The following is a 22,453-nucleotide window of genomic DNA, read 5'->3' on the forward strand; positions in this document are numbered from 1 at the left end:
CTTCCAGTATTAATTTCTTCCTTCTACTTAACAGTGTTTTATTTTGCTCTTTGCTAGTTCCTTAACATAGAAAGTCAATTATGGGTTTGCGACCTATTCTCTTTAATGTTAGTATTTAGTGCTATACATTTCTCTACCAGCACTGCTTTAGCTACCTCCCACAAATATTGATATGGTATGGTCTCATTTTCATTAAGTCTATGCGCTTCTACTATTGAATTTGAGGCCTCTTCTTCACTCCAGACTTTATTTATTTAAACTCTGATGTTTAATTTCTAAATGATTAAATATTTTCCTATTGTCATTCTATTACTGATTTGTAGCTTGGTTTCATTATGGCCAGAAAACATACATACTCAGAATGATTTCAATTCTTTTAAATCTGCCAAGGCTTATCTATGGCCCAGGATATGGTCTATCTTTCTGAATATTCCATGGACACTTGAGAAAAAAATTGTATTTTGCTGTTGTTGGGCACTATTCTTTTTTTTTTTTTTTTGAGATATATTCTCATTCTGTAACCTAAGCTTTGTAACACAATCTTGGCTCACTGCAACCTTCGCCTCCCGGTTCAAGCAATTCTCCTGCCTTGGCTTCCTAAGTAGCTGGGACTATAGGCATGCGCCACTATGCCTGGCTAATTTTTGTATTTTTAGTAGAGACAGGGTTTCACCATGTTATCCAGACTACTCTTGAACTCCTGACCTCAAGCAATCCACCCACCTCGGCTTCCCAAAGTGCTGGGATTACAGGTGTGGGCCACCGCACCCGGCCTTGCTGAGCACTATTCTACAATGTTGCTTCAGTCCTGTTGGCTGATGTTGCTGTCCTGTTCTTCTATATCTGCCAGTAATCATGGCTAGTAATTCTACCAATTGCTAAGAGTGAATTTTCCAACTACAATTTAAAATGTGCTTTTCTCTTTTCAGCTCAGTTTTGTTTTGTGTACTTTGAGGTTTGCTAGAGACACATTTAGGATCGTTGCATTTTTGTTGGATTGATCCTTTTATCATTACATAATGTTCTTTCTGTCTAATAATTTTCTTTGTTCTGGAGTCTACTGTATTTGATATTAATAGTGTCACTCTTTGTTTTGATTAATGTTTGTACAGTTTATCTTTTTATATACTTTATCAACCTATGTTGTTCACTATGTTATGAGTTTCCTAAAAAAACATTTTTAGGATGGGTGGAACAAGATGGTGGAATAGAGAACGCCACCAATCATACCCACTCCCCTGCAGGAAGACTAAAATTGACAACTATCTACACAAAAGCAGCAGTTTCACAGGAAGAGTCACGTGAGCACTTACAGAGTATGGTTTTCACTTCATATGGCTGAAACAGAACAGTTTGGAAGTTCCTGAAAAAAACTAAAAATAGAGCTATCATATGATCCGGCAATCCCACTCCTAGGTATATACCCAAAAGAAAAGAAATCAGTACATCAATGAGATACCTCCGCTCCTATGTTTACTGCAGCACTGTTCACAACACCTAAGATCTGCTAAGTGTCCACAGCAGCTAAGTGTCCATTCACAGATAAACAGATAAAGAAAATGTGGTACATATACACAATGGAGTACCATTCAGCCATAAAAAAGAATGAGAGATCCTGTCATATGCAACAAAGTAGATGGAAATGGAGGCACAGAATGTTAATTTTGCATGACCTCATTTATTTGTAAAAGCTAAAAATCAACACAACTGAACTCGTGGAAGTGAGGTAGAAAGTAAAAGGACGGTTACCAGAGGCTGGGAAAGGTAGTGGGGTAGGGTGGGGGTAAGGTGAGGATGGTTAAAGGACACAAAAAAAGTTAGAAAGAAAGAATAAGACCTAATATTTGCTAGCGCAACAGGGTGACTATAGTCAAATTTAATTGTACATTTTAAAATGACTAAAAGAGTATAACTGGATTGTTTATAACACAGAAGATAAATACTCGTGGGAATAGACACCCAATTTACCCTAATGTGATTACCAGACATTGAGTGCTTGTATCAAAACATCTCCTATACTCCAAAAATATATACACCTACTATGTACTCACAAAAATTAAAAATTTTAGAATCATGTTTTATGTTTTTTCCACTCTGCCAATTTATATTTTAATTAGTGTACTTTGCTCATTTACATTTAAGGTAAATATTGCTCTGCTAGGCTGCTATTTGTTTTCTGTTTTCCATTCATCTGTTCCTTTTTCCTTATTTTCCTACTAGTTACCTAAATATTCCTTTAGATTCCATGTTGGTTTATTTACAGTATTTCTAAGTGTACCACATTTTATAGTTTTCTCAGTAGTTGTTCTAGGTATAAAAATGTACATATGTAACTTATCACACTCTATCAGGCATTTTACCACTTCAAGTTAAATGTATCAAGTTTCATTCTACTTAGGCCCCTTTACCCTCCCCACTTTTAAAATGTAACTGTCTTAAGTGTTTCCCCTACATACAGAGCATTTTGCTGCAACCATCAAAAATGATTCTAGAAACTCATAAGAAAAATATATTTATCCCTATTTTTGCCAACCTCCAATCTTCTTTCTTTCCTGCATTCCAAGCCTTCTTGTGTTATTTCTGTTCTATTTAGAGAACTGTTAGTCAATTTTTAAAGGTAGGTTTGCTAGCAACATTTTCTCTTAGCTTCGCTGTCCAATGATGCCTCTAGTTCCCCTTTATTCATGAATATAGTTTCAAAAGATACAGATTTTTTATTTGATAGTGCATTCCTCTCAGTACTTGAGAAAATATACTACTTCCTTCCAGCCACCACAGTTTCAGAAGAGAAACCCACCGTCATTCCCTGTAAAGAATGTGCTGTTTCTCTCTGGTTACTTTGAAAATTTTTGTCTTTAATTTTCAAAAATTTAATTACAGTGTGAGTTTGCCATGGACTTAACTTATTTGATGTTACTTCAGACTCGGGAATGTATAGTTTTATATCTTTTGCTAAATTTGAGAAGGTCCAGCCATTATTTCTTCAAATACTTTAAACACCTCTTTCCCTTCCTTCTGATGTTACAAATGTTAGTTCTTATGTTATTGCCCCACTTTCCAAATACTGAGAATCAAACCTCATCCCATTCCCTCCTGCCTTCTGGCTTTGTCTAAGCTACCAAAATCATTCATAAGAAAAATTACCACAGGCCTTTAATGCGCTCTCTATGCCCTATGCCATGCCTAATATTTCCTCTAAGGAGGTGAGAAAGATCTTATAGAAATATAAATCAGATGTTGCTCATCTGCTGAAAATCCACCACTAAATTAAAAATAAAATTAACTGAGTAAGGCTTATGATAGACTCACCTTTGGACTCCAGCTGCCTCCAATCAACCCCTCCCTTCAGCCACTGTGACTTTTTGGTTATTCCTGAAAACCACCAAGCACATTCCTGTCCAAGGCTAGAAGCTGCAACTACCCCTGCTGAAAAGGGGCAGAATCCTCATGTCTCACATAGCCATTTCATTCAAGTTTCTGCTCTAATGTTGACCTCATTAAGGCTTCCCCTGACTGTTTCTTAAAGTACCACATTCAGCCAATCTAACTTCCTTTAATTTCTATCAGTGTCTTCAAAACCACAGAACATTTAATATACATATACATATAAGTATACATAATATACTTAGAGACATAATATTTTATTTTATTTTTTATATTTATGTACTTATTTTTGAGAGACAGTCTCACTCTGTCTCCCAGGCTGGAGTGCAGTGGCGCAATCTCAGCTCACTGCAACCTCTGCCTCCCGGGTTCAAGTGATTCTCCTGCCTCAGCCTCTCAAGTAGCTGGGATTACAGGCACGTGCCATCACGTCCAGCTAATTGTGTATTTTTAGTAGAGACAGGGTTTCTCCGTGTTGGCCAGGCTGTTCTCAAACTCCTGACCTCAAGTGATCTGCCTGCCTTGACCTGCGCTGGGATTACAGGTATGAACTACCACACCCAGCCTAATGTTTTTCATCATTATATTCTCAGCACACAGCAAGTACTCAAAAATTATTTGTTGAGTTTAAAAATGAGTGTATAAAAAATTCTGACAACAGAATAAACACAAAACAATGGAGGTAAGGTGGGACACTGAAAGCGCTTTAAGAAAAATGATAACCAAGAAAAACAACAGTAAAGTTGAGGTGGGCAAAGACTCAACTATTGACAGGTGTAAGAATAGTAAACATTCAAAAAAATGATTCAAAAAGGAGGAATTTTGTGAGTAGTGTCTGGAGGTTTGATTTAGGTATTCTCCATCACTTCCACAGGTTAGGACCCCTATGGAGATGCTCTTGAAAAATGTCCCAAAGTTGCCAATCCCTGAATTGGAAACTACTGGGAAACAACAAATCCCCTGATGTGACTCTGTGCAGTACATATTAACTCACCTGGAAACCTCTGGCTTGGGAATTCTTCCTCTAGTCTCCATGGCTCTTCTCCTTGTTCCAGCCTGAAGATCACCTCTGGTTTGTGAACACAATACCCTGTAAACAGGAAATAATTCAGGATTTGGACCAAGCAGTCTAGAACTCAGGCCTTTGAAGCAGGAAGAAGCTTCTGGGGCTGCTTCAAGTTGCCAGGAGAACATTTTCACTGGAGAGGTGAACACAAGTATCTTCTGGTGCTCAGAGGTGATCAATCAACTTTGACTCCTGAAGCCTAACCTTAAATATCATTAAACTATACAGACTGCCCATATGCTTCACAATCAAAAGAATAAACAAATGCTATTTAGAATGATACAGTGAACAGACCTTACCCACTGAGACAAGGTTGCTGTAGTTCTCCAGCATCACATCTCTATACAGAGCCCTCTGACTAGGGTCCAGGTGCTGCCACTCCTCCTGGGTGAAGCCCACAGTCACATCTTTAAATGATACTGACCCCTGAAACTTCTGTTCTACCTGAAATGTTCAGAATTAGGTGGCATGAAAAAAGAAGTATGAGCTAATCCTTATCATGATTATTATTCACAGAATATTTGTTTTGCTTTGTACTTTTAGGGAAAAAAAGAAATCGTAACAGAAATATTCTGCCATTAATGCATTAAGATATTAATTCATGCAAAAGAAATCATCAAGTTCCTGCAATGTACCTGGAACTATCATCACTGCTGGAAATACTAAGATTAATAAAAATCTTCCTGTGTTCAACGAACACACAGAGTGATAAGAAAATATATGTGGTAACATGTTACAAGTGCTAAGGTGAAAGTACAAATACAATAGACTAATATTAGGAGCAAAGTTATCTCTGTTTTGAGCTTAACTGAGGAAGTATAGCTGTTGGTTAAATTATGAAGAACACTCTGTTACGTTCTTCATAAGCATGGGGCCATGATACAAGCAAAGGTGAGGGCCTCCAACACAATGCAGACATCAACAAAAGGGCAGACAGCACAGGAGATGGCCTGGTGCTATCTTGAGAAAAAAAGTCAAGGAAATGGGTTATAGAGTAATTTTAGACCAATGGTCTCCAAAGTATTTGTTCATTTACCATTTTCAAGAATATTACTGAGAACTACAGATTTATATTTACAAATCACAGAAATAAATTGTCAGTACATTTATTATGAATTCCAATTTAATTCTCATTTGGATTTAAAAATGCAAAAAAGAGCCTGACATTTTCTTCATCACAATACACATTCTGGGTTCTAATCCTTTAATTCAGAGACAATAATAAGGATGTGTAGAAAATGGAAAGATTTTGGAAGTATTATACTTGAAACATCTGTGGAGTACATAGGAGAAGACATCCAATAGGATTGTTCTGGATATCCTCTAGGGTACATCTTTTAGGGATCACTGCTGTGAAAAAGGGAGAGCCAAAGATGAGAAGTGAGCATATACTGAAATTACGTGACCAGGTTTTGTTTACAGAACCAATTCTATTGAGAACGGCAAAGGATAAAACAACATTACATAAACTACTGTAGAAGAAACCAGGATGCAAATAGGGCACAGATAATAGGAGACAGAGCAACAAAATGTGGTCACCAATTCATTAAGAAAAAAAATGTTTCCTCTGCCTATCCCCATGAACAGCTGCCCAGATACTAGGGCCACCATGTAAACCAGGAAAAGTTAGGGCAAAATAAGTGGGGCACAGTACTCTAGCAAGAAACGTCCTAAATATATTAAATTTGAAGCATAGGCTTAGTGCCGTGGCTCACGCCTATAATCTCCACACTTTGGGAGGCTGAGGCAGGTGGATCACCTGAGGTCAGGAGTCCCCATCTCTACTAAAAATACAAAACATTAGCCAGGTGTGGTGGCCGGCACCTGTAATCCCAGCTACTTAGAAGGCTGAGACAGAAGAAACCCTTTAACCTGGGAGGCAGATGTTGCAGTGAGCTAAGGTCGGCACCACTGCACTCTAGCCTGGGTAATAAGAGCAAAACTCCAACTCAAAAAAAAAAAAATGAAGCATAATATGAAAATCAAGAATGAAACAAGGACTACAGAGACATTTATAATATAGTGGTGTTCAAAGACATCAAGAGAAAATCAGACGGTTTTCAGAAAACTGAAGAAAGAAAATAATCAAGAATGGAACTGGAGGCCAGGCACAGTGGCTCGCATTTGTAATTCTAGTACGTCAAGGCAGGTGGCTCACTTGAGGTCAGGAGTTCAAAACCAGCCTGGTCAACATGGTGAAACCCCGTCGCTACTAAAAATACAAAAACATTAGCCAGGCGTGGTGGTGGGTGCCTGTAATCTCAGTTCCTCGGGAGGCTAAGGCAGGAGAATCACTTGAACCCAGGAGGTGGAGGTTGCAGTGAGTTGAGATCACACCACTGCACTCCAGCCTGGGCGACACTGTCTCAAAAAAAAAGGTGAGTAATTCTTCCCAAATTTATATATAGGCTCAATTCAACCCCAAAGAAAGTCTCAGCAAGTTATTTTATGAATACTAACAACATTTGTATGGAAATGCAAGGAACTAGGAAGAGCCAGGATATTGCTGAAGAAAAAAATGTGTTAAACCCGCTAGTAGACGCTAAGATATTTCACCAAGTGTGGTACTGGCACAACCAACCAACAGAACATAGTCCAAAAAACACACAGACATATATGAACACATAATTGATGACAAATATCACAATGTAAAACAGTGGGGAAAGGATGGTGTTTTCAAAAATAATTCTACATTAACCGTATGAAAAAAGGAATCTGACATCTATCTCATACAAAAGTAGACACTCATTCCAATGAAAGAGACGTAAATGTGAATGCCAAAACAATAAATATTTTAAAAGATAACAAAAGAGATTATCTTCATGACCTCAAAGCAGGAAAAGTCATCTGAAATAGTACACAACACCAACAAATAAACTTAATAAACTAATCTAGAGATTGGTAAACTTCTTCTGTAAAAACTCAGACATTAAATATTTGGCCAGTCACCGTGGCTCACACCTGTAATCCCAGCACTTTGGGAGGCGAAGGCAGGTGGATCACGAGGACAGGAGTTCAAGACCAGCCTGGCGAAGTGAAACCCCGTTTCTACTAACATACAAAATTAGCCAGGTGTGATGGCACATGCCTGTAATTTCAGCTACTTGGGAGACTTAGCCAGGAGAATCCCTTGGGCCCTGAAGGCAGAGGCTACAGTGAGCCAAGATCGCATCACTGCACTCTAGCCTGGGTGACAGAGTAAGATTCTCTCCCAAAAAAAAAAAAAAAAAAAAAAATCAGACATCATTAAATTTGGGGCTTTGCAGGCCAAAAGGTTCCTGTCACAACTACTCAACTCTCCCACTGAAGCCACAGATTAAATGGAAATGAGTGAATGAGCAGGGAGGTGTTGGGATTGTGAGGGGGACAAGACGGCAGCTTCAGGAGTGCTGGCAATGTTTGTTTTGACCTATGTATTCATTATTTGCACCATGGATTTGTAATAATTTATTAAGTTCTATATTTAAAATTTAAGGGGTTTTCTATCTATCTGCTACACATGTAGAAATAAGATTCATTAAAAATTAAAATACGTAATCCTAGCACTTTGGGAGGCCGAGGTGGGTGGATCACTAGGTCAGCAGACTGAGACCAACCTTGCCAACATGGTGAAACCCCGTCTCTACTAAAAATACAAAAATTAGCTGGGCATGGTGGCGCATGCCTGTAATCCCAGCTACTCGGGAAGCTGAGGCAAGAGAATCGCTTGAACCTGGAGGCAGAAGTTCCAGTGAGTCAAGATTGCACCACTGTACTCCAGCCTGGCAATAGAGCGAGACTCTGTCTCAAAAAAAATAAAAAAATAAATTAATTAAAATTAAAATACATTTTAATTTATTGATCAAAAAAATTGAACTACATCCAAAAGAAAATTGGAACCTGTGTAAAATAAAAATTAAGAAAGCAGTTTGACTCAATAGGCTGCACTCATTTCAGGGTTATCACTGGAAGGTTATTCACTATAGGTTCCTATGTTATGACCAAAAAAGGTATCTGCCAGGAAGTCTTTGTGTCTTTAGAGGAGTCAGTCTGTCCGTATCCAGTGTCTTCCTTTCTGCCATGGTTGTTGAAAACATAAGAAACATATGAAGCTCAATTTATTGACTCGAACTTGGCCCTGCTATTGATCTGTTACTTTATATTTTCTGGGAAGTTTAATTTTTATCTATTACTAATTTCTCATCTTAACATATTGACTCTTGGCCAGGCACAGTGGCTCACGCTTGTAATCCCAGCACTTTGGGAGGCCAAGGCGGGCAGACTGACTGAGCTCAGGAGTTCGCGACCAGCCTGGGCAACATGGTGAAACCCCGTCTCTATTAAAGTGCAAAAAATGAGCCACGCCTGGCGGCGTGAGCCGGCAGCTCCAACTATTCGGGAGGCTGACGCAGAATTGCTTGAACGCAGGAGGCAGAGGTTGCAGTGAATCAAAATGGAGACACTGTACTCCACCCTGGGTAACAGAGCGAGACTCCATCTCACACAAAAAAAAACAAAAAAAAACAAAAAAAATCACCATATTGACTCTTACAAATTTCACAAAGTCCACTGCAAAACAAAGTAGGGAATTAAATAAACAACTTACCTTGTTCATTTTGTTCTGTTCTTGGAAAGACGGAGACAACTCTGAAGATACAGCTGAGTCAGAAAAAGAGGAATGGGATCATGAAAGATTTGGCCCGCCTGGCAACCCCCTGATTCTTCTGCCCGAAGAAGCCATACACACCCACTAGGTAAAATGCTCCCTCTGGGAGAATATCAATGTCCTCTGACACTCTGGAATAGGCGGTAGAAATGGTGAAAGATCAACCTAATATAACTCCAACATAATTATGCAGCTCTTGGGCACAAGATTTTTCACTGGGTGAAAGTAAATATTTGCTTCCTAAGGATTTCAGTCTCCCTCGGTGTTCACAAAAAATGTATAATGATAATATTGGCCAAACAAGTTAACAATATATTTAATGAAGGAACATTAACACTAAAACCATTATAAAAAATAGGACTAAGCTATTGATTTTCCCAGTAATGTTAACCTCTGGTGAGTGACTCCACAGAAAGCCATAAGCAGCAGTGCTTCAAAGAAAAAAATTTAATTTCTTCATCTAACTTTGTTGCTATTTCTCAAAGGGATATTTTAAACTTGCTTTGACGCGTATGGAAAAGTAGACTACTGGCTTAGGGGTCAGATGTGACTTAGTCTTCCCTACTAACTGTGATCCTGAACAAGTCAATAACCTTGACAAACAAAAAAAAAAACAAAAAAAATTATTTTTCTTGTAACAAATGAGGCAAAATTAGGTTTTGTTTGCTTTTTTTTCCAAGACTGCGTTTTGCTCTTGGTGCCCAGTATGGAGTGCAATGGTGCGTTCTCGGCTACCTGCAACCTCCGCCTCCCGGGTTCAAGCAATTCTCCACCTCACTAGCTGGGATTACAGGTATGCGCTACCACGCACGACTACTTTTTGTATTTTTCGTAGAAACAGGCTTTCACCATGTTGGTCAGGATGGTCTCGAATTTCTGACCTCAAGTCATCCACCCGCCTCGGCCTCCCAAAGTGCTGGGATTACAGGCGAGGGCCACGGCGCCAAGCCAAAATTAGGTAATTCTTGAAGATCTTTCCTGAGTGCTAGACCAAGTCAGGACAGAGGAACAGCAAATACCAAGATGCAGTGATGGACCTGACTGGAGGGCAGTTCGGAATCTAAAGAGGATGAATGCAGAACGTGGAACGGAGTCGGTCGGTGGGGTGGGCCACTGCACTCGCCCTTCCCCGCTCAGGTACGGTCGCGCCCTAGCACACCCGCTCCCGCTTGACCAAAGAACTGCCCCTCCGGCAACGCTCAGCGCACTGACCACGCAAGCGCACATGCCCTCCTCTGCAGCCCCTACAAACGGGGGCGACACACGCGGTGTAGCCCGCTCTGGACAGAGACTGCGCCTTTAAGGAACAGGCCTAGCGTCCTGACAGACATGCTGCAGCCCTGCCGTCCCCGGCTTCCCCTGTGAGGTCCCTGGGGCTCCTCCCCGCCACCTGGCACCGGCCCCCTGCCGCCCGCCCCGAAGTCGCGGCGGGGCCCCCTCGCCCTCCCTGCCCAACCCGCCCAGGCTTATCTCACTCTCTTATCGGGTTGCATTCGCCGTAGAAGAGCTGGTAGACCCTTGAAATCGCGCGACCGCCTCCCACGCAAAACCTAAGAAAAACAAAAGGAAAGGCAGAAAGGCACAGGTAGACGGTGGACAAGGCATGCGCGCAGCTCGCGCGCAAAGCCTGACGGTGTTGGCGCCCAACCTGAAAACTATCTTTCCCGTGAGGCCCCGCGAGCAGCCCTTCGGGATTGGCTGATAGGTGCCCCGCTAGGCAGTGGGCAGATGCGGTTGGAGTTGGTGCAGGAGCTTCCTGCAGCCCTGGCTCCCAGGGCGCCCCAAAGGAGTGCACTGCCGGGGAGGTCTGTGTGCAGCGTGTGTGCAGTTTAGACACAGAGGCGTCAAGAAAAGTTCAGCTGCGTGTCAGTTGCACTTTAAATGTTAGGAAGTAGATCTCATCGATACAAAAAGACTTGGACACTATCTGCGATTCTTTGGGAGCGGGAAAAAGGGGAGGTGCCACAGGAAAGCTACTTCATCAAAATCGTTAAAGCAGTAACGATTTTCTGACTGAGCTACAATAATCCGAAAGAAGAAAATAAATGTCGCATATTATTTCCTCTGTGACATTAAAATTGCTTGACTAAATGGAAATACATTTAGTCCATCTGTACCTTTCTTAGGAAGACAAAATCCCTAAAAGAGTATCAACAAATTTTTGAGTGTATTTTTTCTCTTTGATCTTTAGTGTATTGTGTACTTTACAAAAGCATTCTCAACTTTATCTGGAATAAGTAAAAACCTAAATAACACCCAGTATACGTTTTAAAAAGCAGGAAAAAAATGCCTAAGAAATATCTGTATCTATCTGTCTATATAATATTGCTCTATTCAACGTAGTTTGGCACCTGCTCCGTGGAAATAAGACACCATGATTAAGAGTATGCTTTAATGTGTAGTAAATACAGCATCTCAAAACAGTGAGAGAAAGAATGGAGTATTCCAAAGAGCATGTCATTCCGAGCAATTTGGAATATAGAGGTATACATAGATCACACATAATAAACTCTCACATGTATACAATACTCAAACATTTAAACCACTAAACGAGTATAAATTTTTGAAAATTGACAAGTGGGCCAGGCACAGTGGCCCACACCTGTAATCCCAGCAATTTGGGAAGCAGAGGCAAGAGGACCACTTGATCCTTGGAGTTCAAGACCAGCCTGGGCACTATAGTGGGACCCCTATCTCTACAAAAAATTAAAAATAACAGCCGGGCATGTAGGCAGGCGCCTGTGATCCCAGCTATTCAAGAAGCTGAGGTTGGATGATCACTTGAGCCCCGGGCTGCAGTAAGCCATCATGGCACCACTGTGCTACAGCCTGGGTGTCAAAGTGAGACCTTGTCCCAAAAAAAAACAAAAAGAGATGTAATGCCAAAGACAGAAACTATAAATTTAATATCAGTTACCTTTTATAACACAGAAAAATAAGCAACTCCATTCCAGCAAAACTTTTTAAGTCTATTACGAGAATTGAAAGAAATGCAAATGAGGCCGGACGTGGTGGCTTACACTTGTAATCCCAGCACTTTGGGAGGCTGAGGCGGGCAGATCATGAGGTCAAGAGATCGAGACTATCCTGTGCAACATGGTGAAACTCCTTCTGTACTGAAAATACAAAAAATTAGGTGGGGCGTGGTGGTGTGCACCTGTAGTCCCAGCTACTCGGGAGGCTGAGGCAGGAGAATTGCTTGAACCTGGGAGGTGGAGGTTGCAGTGAGCCAAAATCGCGCTACTGCACTCCAGCATGGTGACAGAGTGAGACTGCATCTCAAAAAAAAAAAAAAAAAAAAATGCAAATATTTGAGTAAAAGTATGTGAAACATTTATTGAAATTTACATTTTTAAATGTATGCTTTATATACTGAAAAGTTCTTTATTTGGTGCATAATTTTATGAGTTTTGAAAATGCATAGATTTGTGTAACCACCACCACACGCAAGATACAAAATTGTTTCATCTGTCAATAAAATTCCTCTATACTACCTTTTTAAGTCAGATTCCCTCACCACTCTTAGCCTCTTGCAACCACTATTCTTTGGGCCTATATGTTTGCCTTTTTTAGAATATTATATAAATGGAATCATACACTATGTAGTCTTTGAATCTGGTATCTCTTAATACAGTGCAATTGAAATCCTTCTGTGTTGTTTTCTGTACCAATACCTCTGTTTGTTTTTCCTGCTGTTAGAAACAAGTGCCCGGTACCACAGAGAAAACCAGTGCATAGGCAGAAAATTCCTTAGCAAGGCAAATTTACTTCTGCAGAATGGTGCAGCTTGCGCCAGTCACGATCACAAGAGTACACCGAGAGGGCTAGGGCAGGGGATGTTATCCCTGATACAGTTCCTAGCACTTCTGTGTCCCTTCTCCATTGGCTGGGGTTGGACCTCACAATCTAAGCTAACTCGATTGGCTAAGGTTTAAAATTGAATAGGGTCTATTAGGCAGGAAGGAAGGAGGATTGTCCATTACTAGGCAGGAAGGCATATCTGGACTTGTCTGGGCATGGCAAAGGCAGGAAGGTTGTTTACAGAACAGGTAGCTAGGAGACAAGGAAGTACAAGGAAGTTGGTCTTAAGCAACAAAGAACAGGGAACTAAAACTTTTTGAAGAGGAGTGTATCACCTCTGACATTGCTGACTCCTATTTCTTGGTATGGATTTACCAGTTTCCTTATCCATTCCCCAGCCCAGGGATATGCAAGTTGTTTCCAATTGGGGGAAATCGTAAATAAATAAAATATTTTTAAGTTTAAGATTTGAAAAGATTGAAAAAAACACTAATATACATCTATAGTATGGGCTTGGGGAAATGTTTATTCCCAGTGTATTAGGATTCTCCAGAGAAACAGAACCAGTAGCAGGGAGTAAGGGAGAAAGACACATTGATGATGAGAAATTGGTTAACATGATTATGGAGGCTAAGAAGTCTCACAATCTGTCATTTGCAAGCTGGACATCCAGGAATGTTGGTGGTGTAATTCTGGTATGAGTCCAAAGGCCTGAGAACCAGGGAAGCCAATGGTGTAAATTCCAGTCCAAGGACAGGAGAGGATGAAATGAAATGTCTCAACTCAATAATGAGGCAGAAAATATGGGTTAATTCCTCCTTCCTCTGCCTTGTGTTCTATCCAGGCCCTCAGTGGATTGAATGATGTCCATACACATGAGGACAGCAATCTGCTTTATTGAGTCCACTGATTCAAATGCTAATCTAATCTGTAAATACCCCCATAGATGCACCCATAAGTAATGTTTGATCTGGACACCCTATGACCAAGTCAAGTTTACCATCACAGCTATTCTTTTTTTTTTCTTTTCTTTTTTTTTTTTTTTTTTTTTTTTTTTTTTTTGAGACAAAGTTTCACTCTTGTTGCCCGGGCTGGAGTGCAGTGTCATGATCTTGGCTCACTGCAACCTCTGCCTCCCGGGTTCAAGTGAGTCTCCTGCCTCCACCTCCTGAGTAGCTGGGGTTACAGGCATGCGCCACCATGCCTGGCTAATTTTTTGTATTTTTACTAGAGATGGGGTTTATCCATGTTGTTCAGGCTGGTCTTGAACTCCCCACCTCAGATGACCCACCAGCCTCGGCCTGCCAAAGTGCTGGGATTATAGGCATGAGTCACCACACCTGGCCACAGCTATTCATTTTTATTGTGAATTTGATTAACTCTGATTTTTTGCCTCTCCTTTCTTCTTCTGTTTTTGTACCTTTTTCCCTATCCTCCCCTCCTCACTACCCCCTTACCCTGTAATGCCCATAATTCTACTCACTACTTCTGTGAGCCCCAATTTTTTTAGCTCCAAAGTATAAGTGAAAATGTGCAGTAATTATCTTTCTGTGTCTGACTTATTTCACTTAATGACATCCAGGCCCATCCATGTTGTTGCAAATGACAGGATTTCATCTTTATAGCAGAATAATATTCCACTGTGTTTATATACCAGATTTTCTTTTTCCGTTCATCTGTTGGTAGACGTTTAGGTTGATGTTATATCTTGGCTATAGTGAATAGTGCTGCTATAAATGTAGGAGTGCAGATATCCCTTTGAAATATGGATTTCCCTTCCTTTGGATATGTGCTCAGCAGTGTGATTGCTGGATTGTATGGTAGTTCTATTTTATTTTTTGAGAAACCTCCACATTGTTTTCTATAATAGTCGTACTAATTTTCATTCCCACTAACAATGTCTACGAGTTCTCTTTTCTATGCATCCTTACCAGCACTTATTTTTTGTATTTTTTGTAATAGACCTTCTAACTAGGGTAAGATGATGCCTCATTGTGATTTTGATTGGCGTTTTCCTGATGATTAGTGATGCTGGACATTGTTCATACATTTGTTAGCCATTTGTATGTATTCTTCTAAGAAATATCTATTCAGATCCTTTGCCCACATTTTAATCAGATTATTTGTTTTCATTTTTAGTTTTGCTGTCGAGTTGTTTGAGTTATTTGTATATTCTGGATATTAGTCCCTTTTGGATAAATAGTTTGCAAGTATTCTCTACCGTTCTACAGGTTGTCTCTTCACTCTCATAATTGCTTCCTTTGCTGTGCAGCTTTTTAGTTTAATACAGTCCCATTTCTTTTGTTGTTGTTGTCTGTGCTTTTATTTATTTATTTATTTATGTATTTATTTATTCATTTATTTATTTTGAGATAGGGTCTCACCCTGCTGCACAGGCTGGATTGCAATGGTGTGATTATAGCTCACTGCAACCTCTACCTCCTGGGCTCAAGTGATCCTTCTGCCTCAGCCTCCCGAGCAGCTGGGATTACAGATGCCCACCACCATGCCTGGCTAAATTTTGTATCTTTAGTAGTGATGGGGTTTCACCATGTTGCCCAGGCTTGTCTCGAACTGCTATACTCAAGAATCTGCCCACCTCATCCTCCCAAAGTGCTAAGATTACAAGTGTGTGCCACTGTGCCTGGCCTGTCTGTGCTTTTTTTTTTTTTTTTTCTTTTTTTTTTTTAGATGGAATCTTGCTCTGTTGCCAGGTCGGAGTGGATTGGCACGAACTCGGCTCACTGCAATCTCCACCTCCAAGGTTCAATCAATTCTCCTGCCTCAACCTCCCTAGTAGCTGGGATTACAGGTATGCACCACCACACACAGCTAATTTGTGTGTGTGTGTGTGTGTGTGTGTGTGTGTGTGTGTGTGTGTGTATTTTTAGTAGAGACAGGGTTTCACCATGTTGGCCTGAATCTCCTGACCTCGTGATCCGCCCACCTCGGTCTCCCAAAGGGCTGGGAGTGAGTCACCATGCCTGGCCCTGTCTGTGCTTTTTTTTTGGGGGGGGGTGGGGTCAGAATGGAGCCTCGCTCAGTTGCCCAGGCTGGAGTGCAGAGGCCCAATCTCGGCTCACTGCAAGCTCCGCCTCCCGGGTTCACTCCATTCTCTTGCATCACCCTCCTGAGTAGCTGGGACTACAGGTGCCCGCCACTACGCCTGGCTAATTTTTTTGTATTTTTAGTAGAGACAGGGTTTCACCATGTTAACCAGGATGGTCTCGATCTCTTGACCTCGTGATCCACCCGTCTTGGCCTCCCAAAGTGCTGGGATTACAGGCATGAGCCACCACGCCCAGCCTGTCTGTGCTTTTTGAGTCTTAGTCATAAAATTTTTGCCTAGACCAATGCCCTGAAGAGTTTTCTCTAGGTTTTCTTCTAGTATGTTTACAGTTTTGGTCTTATGTTTAAGTCTTTAATCCATTTTGAGTTGATTTTTATATATGGTGACAGGTAGGGATCAAGTTTTGTTTTTCTGCAAATGGATATCCAGTTTTCCCAGCACAATTTATTGAACAGGGGGCCTTTTACACAATGTATGTTCTTGGCAAGAACCTCATTTTAATTAAACTTTAAAGGACTTATAATATTGTAATTCCACTTATATGACTTTATAATAATAAAGTAAATTATTGTTGATATATGTGCAAGTATGTTTACATCAATCAGGGTTCAAATGGTAAAAGAGAGATCATTCAAGTATTACAACTGAGAGAATTTGATGAAGATTATTTAAAGCAGGTGTTTTAATGGTAAAAATGAACACTGAGCTAACACAGGATAACAATATCGAGTAGCAGCTACCTGTCTAGGGCTGGGAAACAATGGAAAAGATTAAGGTCCTCAAAACCCAGAAACTCACAAGAGTGGTCCTAGAGAGCTAGAATTAGACAGACAGTGGAGGCAGGGGCAGTGCCAGGATCACACTGGTACCTCAGGTATTCAGAGAAGAGCTTTGCAGAACTGGAATTCAGACCTCCAGAAGGGTGCTGTCCAGTTCCTACCTGGACTTTTAGAAAGACATGTTGAGGCACGTTGTGTTCACCTCTGAGAGTCCTTACTGTCCAGCTGGTGCTGGTAGCCAGAGTGGGATCAATGTGGAAAGTTCTGGGAGAGCTAAAAGAAGCTGGTCAAAATGTCCTGGAATTAGATAGTGGTGATGGTTGTGCAACTTTGTGACTATAATTATTATTGAATTACACACTTTTAAGAGAGTAAATTTTGTATGTAAATTGTATCCCAATTTTACAAATACTTTTTTTTTGAGACGGAGTCTAACTCTGTCACTAGGCTGAAGCACAGTGGCATGATCTTGACTCCCTGCAACCTCCACTGAAGAAGGAATTCATGAATTTTACAAGTATAATCAAAGACCACCAAGAAATTTTTACTTTTTACTTCAAAAGTTAAGTGTAGTGTAGCACCCACCCCCGTAGTCTAAGTTAGAGAAGAATACTAACTGCCTGTTTTTCCTTCTGTGCTCAGCAAGCCTTATCTGTACTTACCAGTTTTACATTCGCTGAGGCTCAGTGAGTTCCTGCGTCACTCCCTAGCGCAGCTGCAAAGTTACAAGGTTGGTAAGCACATGTTACAGAAACATAGTTTCCCAAGGATGTGGAAAATGTAGTATAGATAAATGTAAAAGACTGGTCAACTGCCTTTGTTTTCACTTCTATAAGTACACTTCCCACATCTCATAGCTCCCGGCCACTGACTGCTTAAAAGGTGGCTGCATTCTTTGTCTGGGCTCAGATTTTCCTGGACGCTAGTCCTACTGAGCCAGGTGATCACCTTAATAAAGGCTTTCCTAAATTCTATTCGGTCTCTCCCATCTCTGATTGTCCCATAACATATCTGGGGGCCTCTCTGGGATTGGAGATGGCAGGTTTCTGTCTCCTTTGCCTGTGGGCTAGAGACACAGGACGCAGGAGATTTGGGACCCTTGGTGCCACTAGGTAAGACTTAGCCTAGAAGGAGAACGGCTCTCCCGTGTATTGGAGCTTCCCCTGACAGCACAAACGGAACCGACTCGGGAGTTGCAGGACAGTCACAGGAGCAGCGTGCAGGCAGACTGCTGAACCTCAGTAAGGTTGGGCCCTGGAAAAGCCCATCCCATAAGGATGGAAGGGGAGCTTGATCACGACTACTTATCCAACCCAGAGTGGCTGGCGGGGCAGGAGTGGCCTGCCAATTTGGATGAACCTTGTGTCCCCACTAACAAGTGAAAGTAGTTCACTGGATCTGGAGACAGAAACTGGGAGTGCGTGGGTGTGTGTGAACCTACCTGGGACATGAGAAAGGCTATTTTCATCTGATGAGGAGTCTTGGGGTAGGAGTGGTGTGTGCATGTGTGTGAATGTGGAAGCCTAACTAGGCTTACCCAGGACACAAAAGAGGCTCATTTCATCTGATGAGGAGTCCTGGGGCAGGGGAGGTGTGTGAAAGTGTGTGAAAGAGACGGTCTCAGGAGAGGCCAACACAGGGAGTGAAGTGGGGAGGTACAGATATCTTAGTGCAGACTGTGTCCTCCAAGGTGAGTGTGGGACAAGCCAGACCTAGGTCACTGCATAAAACCGACAAGATTCACTTCATAGCTTCACAGCAGTAGTTGGCTGTGACCTGGTCAAGCAGCATCCAAATCTCCCGTAATAGGACCCCATCTGGTGAATCTGAGAGCGAAAGTGAGAGTGAAAGTGCGCCATGAGGGAGGAAAGAGGAGGAAAAGTCTTGAAGCCAACTCCATTAGAATGTATGTTGAAGAATTTTAAGAAAGGCTTTGATGGTGATTATGGAATGAAGTTAACACTGCAAAGTCTAAGAACACTTTGTGAAATTGACTGCCCCTCCTTTAATGTAGGGTGCCACCCGAGGGAACCACAGATAGGAAAATAATTAGCCAAGTGTCTCCGGTGGTCACTGGGGTCAGAGAACAGTCTGGGCACCCTGATCAGTTCCCATACATAGACTCCTAGCTGAATGTGATTCAAACCCATCCAAAATAGCTACAGACCTGTTTTGAAAATTATTGTAAGACTCTAGTGGCTTGTACAAAACAACGAAGCACAGAAAAGACCACAAAGTATAGGCCCAGGAGAAAAAGCAGCAAGGAAAACAGGAAAAACCTACAGGCCCTGCCAGAAGAGCTAGAAAATCCACCCCCTTATGTTCCAATTTACCAGCTTCTGGCAAAGCTTAGGCAGGAAGTCACTACAGCAGCTGCCTCTGGAGGATCAGACTCAGAGGATAGTACCCCCCAAATTTCACCACATAGGGAAGAGCCAGGGCCACTGCCTGATAAATCAAAGGAGGAACTCCAGGATGAGGTTGGCCATCTCCAGTCAGGACATGCCTGAGCCATGCAGATACCCCTCAGAGAAACTAGGGTACAGATCTATTTAGATGCACAAAATGAGGTTCAAGGAGGAGAACAGCTTTATGTTTATCAGCTCTTTTCTGCTACAGACATTCTCAACTGGAAAGAGCATACTTCCTCCTATATGGAAAAACCCCGGGCTCTTATCAACATGATGCAGTCCATCTTCTTAACTCACAACCCAACCTGGGCTGACTGCAAGCAGCTCCTTCTGTCACTGTTCAATACAGAAGAATGCCACAGAGTAATACAAGTGGCTCATCAGTGGCTAGAAAGCAATGCTCCGGTAGGCACAGGAGATGTCAGACAGTATGTTCAGTAGGTTTTGCCAATAGAAACTGACCCAGGCTGGGACCCAAATCAGACCCAAGGGCTTCTGAACTTGCTGAGATACCAAGAGGCTCTGATACAAGGAATAAAGGCTGAAGGGAAAAAGGAAACAAACACTGGAAAGGATTCAGAAGTCCATCAGAAACCAGATGAAAGCCCCAGTGAGTTCTATGAGAAACTTTGTGAGGCTTACCGACTCTACACAACTTTTGACCCAGAAGTGGCACGGAATCAGTGTATGGTTAATTTGGCATTCGTGAGGCACAAAATGACGTTAAGTGAAAGTTGCAGAAGCTGGAGGGATTTGAAGATATGAACATTTCCCAGCTTATTCAGGTGGCAACCAAAGTGTTTGTAAATCGAGATGAAGAAGTAAAGTGGGAGGCCAAGTGTAGAGTGAAGGAAAAGGCAGAGTTCTTGGCCGCAGCCCTGGTTGAAAGAGAGGCTGGATTTACAAGAGGATGTGGACGTGGTCATGGATGCAGTCACAGTAAAGGACAAGCTAGGCCAAGTCAGGAGACCAGGACAGGTCAGGAAGGTTGGTCTAGACTACAGAGAAATCAATGTGTGAGATGCAAGAAAAGAGGGCACTGGAAAGATGAATGTCCAGAGAAAGAAAAGGATAAATGATTCAACAACCAGGGACAGAATGGCTGAACAAGGCCTCCTTCCACTGCTGGGCAAGGCATAGTGGGATCTGATGTGGATCTAATTGGGCTGGAAGGAGTCAGTGACCACCTTGAAGACTGAGACAGGCCGGGCTTCATCTCATTAGGCCCCGAGGAGCCCACAGTCTCAATGGTAGTAGGGGGCCGAAAAATAGAATTTATGGTAGATACAGGTGCTGAACACTCGGTTGTAACTCAAACAACTGGGCTGTTATCAAAACTCTATGCTAATATTATCAGGGCCACAGGTATCACAGAAAAAAAAAAACCCCTTTTTCAAATAAAAGAGATGTATGATTGGAAACTGAGAAGTCCAACACAAGTTCTTATACTTGCCAAACCTCCCAGTGCCCTTGTTGGGGAGAGACTAGTTGCAGAAGCTGCAGGCTCAAATTTCCTTCACACTGAGTGGAGATATGACCTTGAGTCTAGGGCAAAAGAAGGCTATGATACTAACTCTTGCGGTACCCAAGGCAGAGGAGTGAAGACTTTATGAAAGTAGTTTCCAGGAGTGTGGAAAGGAGTACAGCACAGCTGAGAAAGAAAAACTGTTCACAGACTTACTCCTTAAGTTACCAGGAGTCTGGTCAGAGCACAATCCCCCAGGGTTAGCAGTAAATAAAGCACCTGTCATAGTACAAGGAACCTACCCAGTGTTGATCCATCAGTATGCCATTCTCATAGAGGCTAACCAAGGGATTGCAAAACACTTAAAATGGCTCCTTGAGTTTGGAATAATAGAGAGATATGTCTTCTCATGGAATACTCCTCTATTGCCGGTGTTAAAACCTTCCAGTGACTACCAGCCTGTACAAGATTTAAGGGCAGTCAACAAGGTAGCTGCTACAATGCATGCTATTGTGCCTAACTCGCACACTATGCTTGGACAAATACCTGCTATTGCTGCTTGGTTCATATGCTTGGACATTAAAGATTCATTCTTCTGCATCCGATTAGCCCCTGTCAGTCGAGTCATTTTTGCCTTTGAGTAGGGCCCATCTCAGTATACCTGGACTAGACTTCCCCAAGGATTTAAAAACTCCCCAACCATCTTTGGAGAAGCACTAGCCTCAGACTTAGAGGCTTTCACACCACTAAGTGACCTCTGTGTCTTACTGCAATATATAGATGATCTACTGTTAGCCACACTCACAAGAAAAGAATATATCCAAGAAACAGAGAGTCTCCTTCGAGTGCTGTGGGAAGCTAGCTATAAAGTGTCTAAAGAAAAGGCACAGATCTGTGGCCAAGGAGTTTGGTATCCTGGCTTTTACATCTCCCAAGGGCAGCGTGAGGTTGGGCAGGAGTGAAAAGAGACTGTCTGTAGCATTCCTTGGCCAGACACAAGGCAGCAAGTGCAGGAATTCCTAGGGGCAGCTGGTTTTTGCCACATATGAATTCCTGACTACTCGCTCCTAGCAAAGCCTTTATATGAGGCAACCAACGGAGGGGAAAAGGAACCCCTCCTTTGGGGAAAAGAACAGGACATGGCTTTCAAGGAAATCAAGAAAGCTTTAATCCAGGCCTCAGCACTAGGACTGCCAGACATGACAAAGCTCTTTTACCTGTATGTTCATGAAATAAAAGGAATGGCTACAGGAGTCTAAGTGCCAATGCTAGGGTCGTAGTAGCAGCCTGTAGCAACTAGTCTTGGTGGCTATGGGATGGCCACCCTGTTTCAAGGTGCTGGCTGCCACTGCCTTGTTAGCCAAAGATGCTAACAAGCTCACATTTGGGCAGAAGCTGATAATTCAGGTGCCCCACACAGTTGTCACCTTGACGGAACAGAGAGGAATTCGTTGGCTTTCTAACCCTAGCATGCTAAGATACTAAGGACTCCCATGCAAGAATCCATACATCACCTTAGAGACTGTGAATACCTAAATCTGGCCACACTGTTACCAATAGAATGTGCAGAACATGGAAAGACCCTGTTATGTGCCCCAGGGTACCACTGCTGTGTAGAAACAGTGGATAAAGTTTTTTCAAGCTGAAAAGACTTAAAGGATCAACCCTTAAAAAACCCAGATGTTGACTATTTTACTGATGGAAGCAGCTTCATATCTGAGGGTATCAAAAAGGCCGGATATGCTGTCATCACATTAAGCTCAGTGACAGAAGCCTGCCCCCTACTGGTAGGAACCTCAGCGCAGAAGGCAGAACTAATAGCTCTCACCAGA

At 42.0% G+C, this 22,453-nt stretch overlaps 1 pseudogene; it reads right to left on the minus strand.

The window, feature by feature from the left end:
* LOC104675963 overlaps positions 1-10,704 on the minus strand; it is a 51,790-nt pseudogene extending 41,086 nt beyond the window's left edge.
* Positions 10,705-22,453: the final 11,749 nt, after the last annotated feature.

Source organism: Rhinopithecus roxellana, chromosome 11, assembly GCF_007565055.1.
Source record: "Rhinopithecus roxellana isolate Shanxi Qingling chromosome 11, ASM756505v1, whole genome shotgun sequence".
Classification (NCBI taxonomy): domain Eukaryota; kingdom Metazoa; phylum Chordata; class Mammalia; order Primates; family Cercopithecidae; genus Rhinopithecus; species Rhinopithecus roxellana.